The 13,895-nt window shown below is 46.7% G+C and overlaps 1 non-coding gene across 1 annotated transcript; it reads left to right on the plus strand.

Annotated features, from left to right (window-relative positions):
• Window positions 1-1,254: 1,254 nt before the first annotated feature.
• Trnas-cga (transfer RNA serine (anticodon CGA)) lies at window positions 1,255-1,329 on the plus strand. The gene has a single exon. It is a non-coding gene; the product is annotated as a tRNA-Ser (tRNA).
• The last annotated feature ends 12,566 nt before the right edge of the window (window positions 1,330-13,895 follow it).

Consider the following 13,895-nt stretch of genomic DNA (forward strand, 5'->3'; position numbering starts at 1 on the left):
CTCGCAGGCCAATCCAGAGACCAGGAAATACAGCACTCAGGTGGTTGCGGACATCCACACTGAAGTGAGGCGGTGCACCGTCATGTTGTATCCACATCCTCTCACGAACAGCCGAGAGCACGTTCCCATTCTACGAACCTCATGTATAGCTGGCCATTCAGACAGCTAAATAGAAGTTATGGCCCAAAGAGATTGTCCAGATTGTCCTCCTTGTTTCCTTACAGGAAATAAAGAATGTACATGTGAATAAGCAGCACAGTACGTATAATTTTGTAAGCATGTAAGTTGTACATAAGCTTGAAAACAGTAATGCTGGACAAAGCGGTAGACAAATTTACTTTTTTTATCTCCTTAAGCTTGCTTCTCAGACCGCAGGTTCCCTACCTGAAATTGTTCAGTGGATCATCCTCTTTGTCCCGTTAAATTTTGCACGCTCTTGCGGAAACACCCAGGCTACCTAGATATACAGTATCTAGAGATTTAAAAATATCTTCGGTTGCACCCGAAAGGAGTATTATAAAACGATTACTGTTCGCAATATGTGTGAAATACGTAGTGGATGACGTCTAAAGCACAATAAGACTGTTCGCGGTAGTCACTTTAGGAATTAAATTACACATGTCGTCCGACTCCGAGACCAATGTGTAACAATCAGATTATCAGAAGAGAGTGAGTACACGTTGTGGGTTTACTGCAGACACGGTTTCCCTGCGGTTCGAATAACAAGCGCATTACAGTGTGCGAGTGAAATGCTGCGACAGCTAGAGACGTACCCCAAAGCTGTACCACGTAAAACACTACGATTCCTGTGCGCAAAACGCCTGAATTTCACACACATTTACCGTGAAATTCTCACGGTATGTGGAACAAATGCAGTGTCCTATCCAGCAGTAGTGAAATGGTGCCAACAATCTGATCAACGCTATACAGACATAAATTATTCTGGTCGCAAGGTAAGTTACGGACTAAAAAGGTAAATGTATATGCACAATGCGTTTGCAGACGCAGACGTTGTAGTTCAATGAAAAATATCGAAACCAGACAAGACTAACATAATTATTATTATTATTATTGCAGAGTGAAAATCTCATTCTGGAAACATCCCCCAGGCTGTGGCTAAGCCATGTCTTCGCAATATCCTTTCTTTCAGGAGTGCTAGTTCTGCAAGGTTCGCAGGAGAGCTTCTGTAAAGTTTGGAAGGTAGGAGACGAGGTACTGGCAGAAGTAAAGCTGTGAGAAGCGGGCGTGAGTCGTGCTTCGGTAGCTCAGTTGGTAGAGCACTTGCCCGCGAAAGGCAAAGGTCCCGAGTTCGAGTCTCGGTCGGGCGCATAGTTTTAATCTGCCAGGAAGTTTCAAGACTAACATCCTAATAAGCATTTACATCTGAAAATGCTTAATTTCGATGGAAATTGATAATGGATGCAAAACATGAGATTACGAGTCGACTCAGGCACAACAGAAATTGAGTAAGAGTTAACATAGCGGCGATGGCTAGTCCTTCGCGCTCAACGATTCATTGTCACACTCCGAACATCTGAATATCTGCAGGCTAGCTTACGGCGTGTGGCGCAAAGAACTTCATTTACCACTGTCCTCCTAACCTCCTCACCAACCCAGTACCCATATTTGGGAATGGTGCTCGGTAAGTAGTAGCACCACAATGTAGCACAATCACTTAGCCCTGTGCGTTCATTTATTAAGAATAATCATCCATGACACTTTTGGTTCCCAGAATTATTAGAAATGAAATGGTATCCACATGGCAATGTGAAAACTGGCATTCATTCGATGCAGACTGAGCGACAATTATGCCGTCACGATAATGTATCTCGCGTATGACTCATGAGAATAAGACAACGGAGAGTAGTGAACATGCAGCATCACATAAACCGTCTGACAAAAAAATCAAGCACCCAGAGGGGGATGCGGGAACGAAATGTAGCTTCAAGAGTTGATGGGATGTGTGGTATTATTTCAATGATACTAAAATGTACTCGAATTTACAAAAAAGATTGTAATACGAGTCCACTTATTTGTATGACGTTGCACCCCCTCTGTCCTGAAAATTTGCACTGATTGGGTTGAGGCAAGCTGACCCACAACTGTATTTGGTCTTTGATATCCATAATGCTGGCAATGAGACAGAGTTGATGTCCGAGCCCATCCCGCACGTGTCCTGTGTGGCACAAATGTGGGGAACTTGCTGGCCAAGGGAGAACCTTAGCACCATGCGTGCAGTTCATAGAGACACGTACCACGTGTGCTAGAGCTTTCTCTTGCTGGAACACGGCACCTCTATATGTCACATGAGAGGTAGCACAGGAGGACGCAGGATGTTGTGATGTCACACTTTCCTCAGTTGCTACCAGCCGTAACCTGAAGTCGTACCAGGTGGCTCCCTACACCATAATGTCAGGAGTAACAATGGTGTGTCTCTCCAAAACAATGGAAGTATGGAACTTCTTCAGAGGTTGCCTACGTACTTCCTGACAAACGTAATCCAGGGTAGTACAGAACCACGATTCATAGCTGAACAAGATGCGACAGCGTTTAATCAGGAGTCTCTGCTTTCCAGCCAAGGCACCACTCCCAACGAAGCCGTTTCGATTTTGTTGTTAATGGCAGCCTAGTCTGGCTGCTGCTTGTCTCCATCCAATAGTGTGGGTCGATAAAGAATATTCCAGGGAGTAAATTACTTGTTGTTGTGTGGCAGAAGCAGATGTGAAGGGGCTACAATGTGCAATGGTACACTATACGACATTCTTCTATTCTGGTGGACAGACATGGTTGTAAGGTGGCAGAATAAATGAAGGTCAGTTTCGCACATCGTAATGGGAAGGTGAATATGACTCCTAACTTACTTCAGTGGTAATGAGCATATTTGCCCATAAGTATGTAGTGCAAAAGGGATGACACTCAATCGACAGTATTAACACACTGCTCCTATATAATGAATGTCAATGAGCAGAAGGTGAAACAAGTAGCGAGAGGAAACGTTTTGTGTGTAAGCAGGCGCAGGCAGAAGCAGAGTCCGCATCACGGGAGGCACCACAAAAACCTCTTAGGGGGCGTCCCACGGTGGGAGTCAGTGACTGGACAGGTGACGCATACTGGAGAGCAAGTAACGGGCCACCAGAAGTAGGACAGAGAGAAGCTTTAGAAAACTATGTATTGGAGTTCCAAATGGACACGAACAAAACCAGTGATGCAGTTGATCACGTGAACAGCAAGTGGTACACATGTGATGTACGCATGTAACTTTTAGGCGTCTGGAATGGTCACAAAAGGTCCGATTGGCAGAAACGAACTAGGAAGGTGTAGAGTGCCGAGATTTCGATGCAGTTTAATGGTAGGGCCCTTGCAATTGGCAGAGAGAGTTTCCATAAAATAAGAGGAATGCTCCCATTGGTCGAAAAAAGCTGTGACGTGGAGATGTGGAGAATGAAAGAACCCAGGTGGGCAGACAGTTCGGCTACGAGAAAGACAAGAGCGAAATTTTTGGGGACTCTTCTCTGTAAACTGGCGTCAAGTGCAGAATAGGGCGCATAACGCTCTGTACGATGCACAGGAGAAATTTGTGTAAACGTTGCATTCACTACAGCTGACATTCAGCTAGGTATCAGCTGTAGCGTCGTTGAGCTCCAGCTCTGGAGAAACGAACCAGCCAGTTAGTTAACTGTTCTTGTGAGGACTGAGAGGGCATTTTATTCTGCATGCTGCTCCAGCCATGCGCGTGCATATCGCCATATTTCAAGACTAGGGATGAGTAGTTTCTCACATAATGAGAAACATAGGTACATCTTCTAATAATTTCCGGGTATGCAGCCGGATCCCGTCGACATTCTGCCACGATATTTCGGCCCAGAGACGTCCGGCCATCATCAGGTGAGTACACAACTACTGAAGAGCCCAGGTGCAGTCGCGGTATTTATACCGATTCCAGAATCGGTATAAATACCGCGACTGCACCTGGGCTCTTCAGTAGTTGTGTACTCACCTGATGATGGCCGGACGTCTCTGGGCCGAAATATCGTGGCAGAATGTCGACGGGATCCGGCTGCATACCCGGAAATTATTAGAAGAACAAATACGCCGGGAAAATTTCAGAAGTCACAACATAGGTACAGTTTCGGCTGGAAAAATCAGCAGAGGCTAAATTAGTTTTTATAGGAATTTCAGAGGATGAGAGCAGCCAAGCAGACGACAGCTCATTGCAGCTAAGGTAAATACCACGAGCAGAGGCGAAAAATTGGTTCAAAAAAATGGTTCAAATGGCTCTGAGCACTATGGGACTCAACTGCTGTGGTCATTAGTCCCCTAGAACTTAGAACTACTTAAACCTAACTAACCTAAGGACATAACACACATCCATGCCCGAGGCAGGATTCGAACCTGCGACCGTAGCAGTCGCACGGTTCCGGACTGCGCGCCTAGAACCGCGAGACCACCGCGGCCGGCGCGTAAACTTGTTGGTTCACCAGCATGTCCACTGTAAACTCGAGCGACCTTGGTACTCTTTTGCTCAACTTGTCACAAAACTAACCATCCTCCGTAAACTTCATTGTCATGCTAAATAGCACCGAACTTTGAACCGGAATCGGGTGATTTATCGTAGTACTGGCTAACATCATGACATAGTCGAAAGAATAATTTTGTAAAGAAACTTCTAGTTAAAATTTACTATTCTTCTATTTAGGATTATTTCATTTTCTCAGGACGAGATGCGTTCGTTTGACAACTGTCGTAACATTGTCACATTGTAAACTGTGTAAATGCGTGTATTTCTGTGATAAGACTGCAACATTAAACCAAAATATTTACAGCTTACACAGTTGTTGTTCTGTCCTCAAAAACCTTACATGGTCGACCACACATAGAAGATGAGCTTGCCCGCCACTTACTCACACAGTCCAACATGAAGGCACCGTCATACCTTGTCACCCCAGAAACCTGGATACTGATCGATTCGACAAGGAAGCGCCAAATGGAGAGCCACACTGTTAGCGCTTACAAACTGGCAGGTGCTGACAACACTATCTCATACACGTGTATGGCATCTTGGTGTCACCCCTAGTGACCACTCGTCATCTGACGCTTTTCGCGCCCTTTATATACATTATCAGGCCTAGTAACAACACCAAACATAAACAACACTAATGCACTCTGGTGCCGATTCTACCAATCACAGAGAACTACAAGTATGACCATTTACATACCCAACGCTGGTGTGTACCTGTACGAAGTTCACATCCGTCCATATCTTCTGGGTGCTTCACTTTTCCAGTCAGGTAGAGCAGACAGGCATTTTTCCGTCGCTCGATACGCCAATGGATCTGGTTGGGAAATACACACTTAAATGAAGGTGAAAAGTGGAACACAAGCTGGACTGGGAATGCAAGAGAAAAGAAATTTACTGTATAATTTCTGAAGAAACCATCCCGTGATTTGCATTACTCATTTATAGTAACAAACAGATCGCTAAATCTGGATCGTCAGTCACAGATTTTAAAAGTAGCAGTCTCGCTCTCTGTAGAAAATTCCACATTTGGATGAGCACCCCTGGCAATGGACTAAATGGTGATTGATGACCACTGATGAAGTCTGGCATAGAGTTGAAGCAATTCTTCTTCGTATCTTCTCTATTTTCTCTATTAATTGAATCTGATGAAGTTTCCAGATAGCGCAATGACAGTCAAGAACACGTCGAACGAAGTTTGTGAAAGTTCATCATTTTCTCACCGAAATACATATCCCTAGGATTATTCCACTGAATGCCGATCTGGCATTTATCTTTCAAATGACGGCTGAGATCTCTGTCGAAAGATATCTTTAGCACCAGGACCTCTGAGCTGGAAGAAACATTGTTATAGCTTCCCTTAACGCGGTAGCGGAGGCAGCTACTCCAAAAGTGGTCCCAGCTGTGGCACCACTCTCAGAGGAGTCCAGGTTTCGCATACAGCAACACGATGGACGTTTCCGAGCAGCACGAATGCCGCTAGATTGTATTCGTCATCACCATATTTGGCCAGCACCTGTTGTCATGATATAGCGTGTCACTGAGTACTCAATGCGATCACCTCTGCTTTGCATAGCCCATAATTTCGACAGTAGGCGTGTAAAGGCCACTGGCATTGCTCTACCTTTGACTTTTCCATCACGTACACCGACGGAAAAAATTCAGCACCCTCAAGGACAATGTTCAGTGGCACCAGGGTATGATATTTCGATACTGAGGGGTTGTAGTTTAACCATTCATTTGCCACGACCATCGGTGATGAGTTGGCGCTCAGGACGTCTGTCCATGCACACTCTGTTTCGATTCTGCGGGCATTAGCTGTGCTGAGTTTAGCAGTGAACAATGTTTTCAACATTCGTTCTAGGGTATACCCATGCCCCAACGACGAGTACGTACTCCTGTCGAACAGCTTCAGCCATTTGAACAAGGACGCACTGTGGGTTGCACGAAGGATTGCTGCACATGTTGGGCACAGTCTAGCGGTCGTGTGCCATCGCCTTCACCAGTGACCTGTGGAACATTCCCACACCTGTAGACCAGGTACTGGACGTCTTGCGTGGTACAGAGGCATGTCAGGATAGACAAATTTTGGGGGCGGCGGTGACCGACAAAGCTTTGTCCTGGGACGAAATCCGGGTACTTGTTGCACTCACTGTGTCATCTGCTACCATTGGCAACTGTCTGCTTGCAGGCTACCACTCACACCATGACACCCCCAAGCACGGCCGTTCTCGTGTCGTGATAGAGTTGACTAGAGAGTGGAATGGCGCTCTGTTGTCTTCAGTGATGAGAGAAGGTTCCATCTGTATGTTAGTGATGGACGTACGGCGTAGACCTGCTGAAGGGCCTGTTCTGCTATGCACTCGACCACGACACACAGCGCTCATGGAGTGGGGAGCCATCAGTTACAACTAGTGGTCACATCTGGGGTTTTTGCAGGGCTGAGTAACCAGTGGACGCTACATTACACAGGTTGTTATCTCAGTGATACTGGTATTTCTTCAACAGATGGGTGATGTACTTTTTCAGCACGACAAGGCACGTCCACATACGCAGCGCGCTCTTACTGGGGTACACAACTGTCCTGGCCGTTAAGACCACAAGATCAGTCGCCAACTGAACACGCACGATGGATCGTGGTGAAGCACGAACATACTCGTTATCCAGAGCCTGCTAGAACCATTACCCAATTGTAACTTGGATCAGTCTGTCTCAGGATGCCATTCGGTAAGTTTATTGTTGTTTCCATCGAGAATAGACGTCTGCGTTGTCACAAGAGGTGATTTTGAGGGAGGGGACAGCACACTGTTTATCGATGCAATTTCCCTTTACTGTAACATGCGTGTTTCATTCAGCCTCAGTTTGTTATCATATTCTCTTACAGTTACGTACTGCCTGTCATCTCACTTACCAATAAAAAAACCTCGTCATTGAGGGTATAGCATTTTTTCCAAGCATTGTATATTTCCACAAGATAATGCAAGGTTACACGTTATCCTTTGTAACAGTTCATTATTTTAAGTCGAGAACAAGATTATCATACGGAGAGTATATCATTAGTGTATAAGACAAAAACGGTGTTAGGTACGTGAATCGTCAGTTTTCAAAAAATTGTTTAGGAGTTAACCATGGGACAGCTCTTGGCTTTTGCCCCCTTGCTCGCTCTCTCGAATGGACGTGCTGAGAAAGGAGTTCTGTATTTAATTCTGTAATATTCTTAATAATTGGAAAGGCCCTATATTTCATTCGTTTTCATATTTATTATGATCCTGTCCTAATAATTGAGAAACATTTATATATTGCCAACTGATTGGACGGGTGGGAGTGGACTGTTTCGCGACGTGATGAAAAAATGGAAATGAGCCTTTGGCGTCATTGGCCGGGAGGCCACTTGCGGGGCAGATCCGGCCGCCTTGGTGCGTCAAGGTGGCGTCACCTTGGGCGACCTGCACTCCTGATGGGGATGAAATGATGATTAAGACAGCACAACACCCAGTCCCTAAGTGGAGAAAATCCCCGATGCAGCCGGGAATCAAAACCGAAGATCCTGATTTTAATGCATGGACAACAGACACTCAGTAGGGATGCATATCCAGGTCCAGGTGGAGTATTCGTCCACATGATCGACATTATATTCCGGTCTCTTGTGACAGGCGTCGAGTTAATTCGATAGAACTCAGAAGCATTTCCTTGTGAACTGTAGCCACATTTTCTGGTGTACTGGGAAGTTTCGAAATGTCTCTCGATTAGTTCAAAACAGATCGCGTTTGGAGCCATTTTCGGACTGAGCGTTGCGTGACACTCTTTGCTAGCACTTTGACACTATTAAAATTCTCAGCAAACAGCTGACCACACCGTTTAAAAGATTTTGTTGTCGTATAACTTTCCACAACGAACACTCGCTGTTCCACTGTGATTATCATCGCCCCTGTGCACTGCGCCACTCGCACTGACGCAGCTCGCACTACTCTCTGAACCGGTATGAATCACTTGATGACAGATGTGCACGTGGTGTGCTCGTGACGGCGTGTAGTTATATGCACACATTCAGTCCAATCGCATCCACTCGTCCGGGCCACATTTATTTGCCCCGTTCGTAGATTTACTTTTACGCAAGTCGAGCCTGCAGTCTCATTTTCTTTTTCGAAATGCGATTATTAATGCTATTGATACGCAAATCATCCATTGCATTGCAGTTTAATGTTATCACGGCCTCTGTGTCACCAAGATCTTCCGCCCTCCAACGACGATTTCTGCACCCGACTTTTACAAGAATCTGAGCATTTCAGGTAACGTAATATTATTCGACGCAGCAGAAGTTCCAGCATGAACATTAATAAAAAATTTACTTAGCTATGTCATTATTATTACACTCTTGCTGTCGTCAATGTGGTGCATCCCACCTCTCGAACAATTAACATTCGAAAAACCACGTTATCTATTCTTGTTTGTGGGACACATTGCACCCTGCTGTCGTGACCTTGCTCGATACAGAAAGTGCTCTACTGTTCTTCCGGCCAGCACGTCCTCCATACATCTGACCTACTGAAACCGTCTGGTGGCACAGCAGCACTCGCCCACTATTACTACTGAGTCTCAAACGTTGGCAGCCGAGTTTAGGCTGCTTCTGCTCACAAACGTCACGCATTCTTCGACAGCCAGCGAGCGTTCAGTAGTGTTCTGAGCAGTCTGCTCTGAGTGTGGCAGCCATTGCTAGCGTTAAACGTGGTCTCGCAGCGAGTTATTTAGCGAAATTTTAATCTGTTCTAAACAAGCGAGTGACAGGCATAATTTGCAAGATACACGCTTTCACCAAGTGCAAAGCACACGTATGCGCTTGAAACCGGCAACAATGCAATCTTCGTCCGTTTCTCGACTTCCGCGAACCGCCATCGTTCGTGGATCGGACTATAGCACACAGTTGAAGCAACATCGAGCGACGAAGCCATATTCGACACGCAAACTCATTTCGACTCGGCGCCCAGTCACGTTAGAGCCTTTTTTTTCAGCCAGAGATAGCGGCTCTGTTTACTAATTTCACATCATATATATTCCCAAATAACTTACAAATGTAATCATGTATTCGTATAAATATTTTGCCATTTTCTATCCTTCCTGGTGTTGAGATCGTCAGTAGTGCGATTTCAATTTGAGTTATGGTATTGACACATGGCCTTGTAATGTGAAAACCACAGAAAAAGAGACGGTTCGATGAAATGATGTACGTCAGGATTATCCGCGACGTGTAGAAAAAGATTGAATGTATCAGAGAACAGACTAGTGTGGGCGTAATTATGACCTTTACGAAAGTGAAATGGACTTGACTGGACATGTTGGTATGTAAATGGGTGGTAGATGGACCAAGGAAATGTTTCGCTGACCTGCAACAGACAAGAAAAGATCGAAACGAGGAAGGCAGAGGTGGGAAGATGTCGTTAGGAAACATAGAGGGCAAATCACGAGTCATGTCTGGATATCTCAGGGGATAAAAACACTGTCCAGTAACAGCGGTTTATAGTTTCGGTCCGGCACACGCTTTTAATATTCTCACGTACGAGGGTTACAGTGTGAAACGTTAAGGAGAAACATAGATGCGAAGAGCTGAAGAGTGAAAGGCATAGAAATTCCAGAGGAGGCATTTATCCCGCAGTGGATGTCAAATGGCTGATGATGACGAGGATGATGACTCTGCACTTCTACAGCACAGATGTTGCGGCAAGAAACAGCGCGCCTCCGTGATTTGCCCTATGTGGTCGTCGTGATGTATCTCCAGTGTCGGTGTTCCGCCGACCACATGTTGAGAGCGTCGTCCATCTGTTCGCACACCGGCAGCTTCGCTTCTGGCCCAATGAGCCACGTGTTGCGCCCGTCACGAGCTGAGAGGTTCTCGCTTAGCGGTACCTGCCTTCGCTAACGGTGACCAGTTCTGCCGCCATGTCGTATTTCTTCTGTTCATTAAGAGCCGTCACTTCTGCAAGACTGATGGCGTTTCCAGCTGTCGCGGGAGAAACACTACACCGGAGTTCCGTTCGGAATACTGTAGCCATCGTGCAAGCAGCCGAGAACTTGTGATGAGCGGCGATAACGTTCCTCGCAGATGTGGTCCGTGCGGGTTACTTCCTGCTCATAACAAAAAAATGTTCTAATGTGTGTGTATTCGTAAGGGACCAAACTGCTAAGGTCATAGGTCCCTAGAGTTACACACTACTTGAACTACCTTATGCTAAGAACAACACACACTCCCATGCCCAAGGGAGAACTGGAACCTCCGACGGGACGGGCCGCGCAGTCCGTGACATGGCGCCTATAACCGTGCGGCCACTCCGCGCGGCCTGCTCATAACGAATGTAATTATAAAGACCTCCCGAATATTTCAAAAAAACTGGCACAGATAACGGGCCAAAGTAAAAAATGATTTAGCATCTGAAGGATATTTTGTGTGTCCAACCTTTGTGACACGGCACGTGCATATACACTCCTGGAAATGGAAAAAAGAACACATTGACACCGGTGTGTCAGACACACCATACTTGCTCCGGATACTGCGAGAGGGCTGTACAAGCAATGATCACACGCACGGCACAGCGGACACACCAGGAACCGCGGTGTTGGCCGTCGAATGGCGCTAGCTGCGCAGCATTTGTGCACCGCCGCCGTCAGTGTCAGCCAGTTTGCCGTGGCATACGGAGCTCCACCGCAGTCTTTAACACTGGTAGCATGCCGCGACAGCGTGGACATAAACCGTTGGTGCAGTTGACGGACTTTGAGCGAGGGCGTATAGTGGGCATGCGGGAGGCCGGGTGGACGTACCGCCGAATTGCTCAACATGTGGGGCGTGAGGTCTCCACAGTACATCGATGTTGTCGCCAGTGGTCGGCGGAAGGTGCACGTGCCCGTCGACCTGGGCCGGACCGCAGCGACGCACGGATGCACGCCAAGACCGTAGGATCCTACGCAGTGCCGTAGGGGACCGCACCGCCACTTCCCAGCAAATTAGGGACACTGTTGCTCCTGGGGTATCGGCGAGGACCATTCGCAACCGTCTCCATGAAGCTGGGCTACGGTCCCGCACACCGTTAGGCCGTCTTCCGCTCACGCCCCAACATCGTGCAGCCCGCCTCCAGTGGTGTCGCGACAGGCGTGAATGGAGGGACGAATGGAGACGTGTCGTCTTCAGCGATGAGAGTCGCTTCTGCCTTGGTGCCAATGATGGTCGTATGCGTGTTTGGCGCCGTGCAGGTGAGCGCCACAATCAGGACTGCATACGACCGAGGCACACAGGGCCAACACCCGGCATCATGTCGTGGGGAGCGATCTCCTACACTGGCCGTACACCTCTGGTGATCGTCGAGGGGACACTGAATAGTGCACGGTACATCCAAACCGTCATCGAACCCATCGTTCTACCATTCCTTGACCGGCAAGGGAACTTGCTGTTCCAACAGGACAATGCACGTCCGCATGTATCCCGTGCCACCCAACGTGCTCTAGAAGGTGTAAGTCAACTACCCTGGCCAGCAAGATCTCCGGATCTGTCCCCCATTGAGCATGTTTGGGACTGGATGAAGCGTCGTCTCACGCAGTCTGCACGTCCAGCACGAACGCTGGTCCAACTGAGGCGCCAGGTGGAAATGGCATGGCAAGCCGTTCCACAGGACTACATCCAGCATCTCTACGATCGTCTCCATGGGAGAATAGCAGCCTGCATTGCTGCGAAAGGTGGATATACACTGTACTAGTGCCGACATTGTGCATGCTCTGTTGCCTGTGTCTATGTGCCTGTGGTTCTGTCAGTGTGATCATGTGATGTATCTGACCCCAGGAATGTGTCAATAAAGTTTCCCCTTCCTGGGACAATGAATTCACGGTGTTCTTATTTCAATTTCCAGGAGTGTAGTTCATTCGCGCAGACGAGACAGCAGGGGTAAGCAGTCTGAATCACGTGCTAGTGACGCAACATTAGCAGTTGTTGCCAGGGGTAGACACGATTCTTTCACTACAGGCTACTGTCGCCTTGCGCACTGCCGTTAAACGTGTCGGCGCAATTGAATGAGTGTAATTTGTACGTTGTAAGCAAGGAAATGCCTTCACAAAAGAAGACGAAGCAAATATGCCAGAATCAAGAACAGGTGCCAACACGAGTAACGTAGAAGTAACTATACTCGGAGTAGTGAAGCAACTTATGTCACTTATGTCAAACCTTCTGGCCCAGACTGTATGCCAATGAGGTTCCTTTCAGAGTATGCTGAAGCAACACCTCCATTCTTAACAATCATATACAATCATTCTCTCTACGAAAGATCCATACCGAAAGACTGGAAAGTTGCACAGATCACACCATTATTCAAGAAACGTAGTAGAAGTAATTCACTAAACTACGCTCCCATATCATTAACGTCGATATGCAGCAGGGTTTTGGAACATATATTGTGTTCGAACATTATGAATCACCTCGAAGAAAACGGGCTATTGACACGCAGTCAACATGGATTTAGAAAACATCGTTCTTGAGAAACGTAACTAGCTCTTTATATTCATGAAGTGTCGAGTGCTATTGACAAGGGATTTCAAATTCATCCCGTATTTCTGGATTTCCGGTAGGCTTTTGACACTGTACCACACAAGCGGCTTGTAGTGAAATTGCATGCTTTTTGTAAATCGTCTCAGTTACGTGACTGGATTCGTGATTTCCTGTCAAATGACTCAAATGGCTCTGAGCACTATGGGACTTAACATCTGTGGTCATCAGTCCCCTAGAACTTAGAACTACTTAAACCTAACTAACCTAAGGTCATCACGCACATCCATGCCCGAGGCAGGATTCGAACCTGAGACCGTAGCAGTCGCGCTGTTCCGGACTGAGCGCCTAGAACCGCGAGACCACCGCCGCCGGCACGATACAGGATTGGCGGTGGATATCATTAGAACAATGGCGGTTGTCGTTGCGGTGGGATCTTCTCGCGAAGTTTCAGTCACTAACTTTCTCCACCGAATGAGAAAATATTTTGTTGACGCCGGCCTACAGAGGGAGAAAGGATCATCATAATAAAATAAGAGAAATCAGATCAGTGTTCGATTTTCCACGCGCTAAACGAGATTGGAATAATAGAGAATTGTGAAGGTGGTTCGATGAACCCTCTGCCAGACACTTAAATGTGATTTGCAGAGAATCCATGTAGTAGATAAAATTTAAGTATATGTCGATGGTGTTAGGACAGCAACCAGCCACAAATTTACTTTGAGTTCCTTTATTCAAAGGAAACCGTTACCCGTTTGGAATCGTGATTCATCATCAGACGGTTTACACGTTTTCTTTCTGACCAAATGTCAGAAAGAACAACAACCACGGTCTCCAACATGTCATCATATGAGAAAATTG

Source organism: Schistocerca gregaria, chromosome 2 (genome assembly GCF_023897955.1).
Source record: "Schistocerca gregaria isolate iqSchGreg1 chromosome 2, iqSchGreg1.2, whole genome shotgun sequence".
Lineage (NCBI taxonomy): Eukaryota > Metazoa > Arthropoda > Insecta > Orthoptera > Acrididae > Schistocerca > Schistocerca gregaria.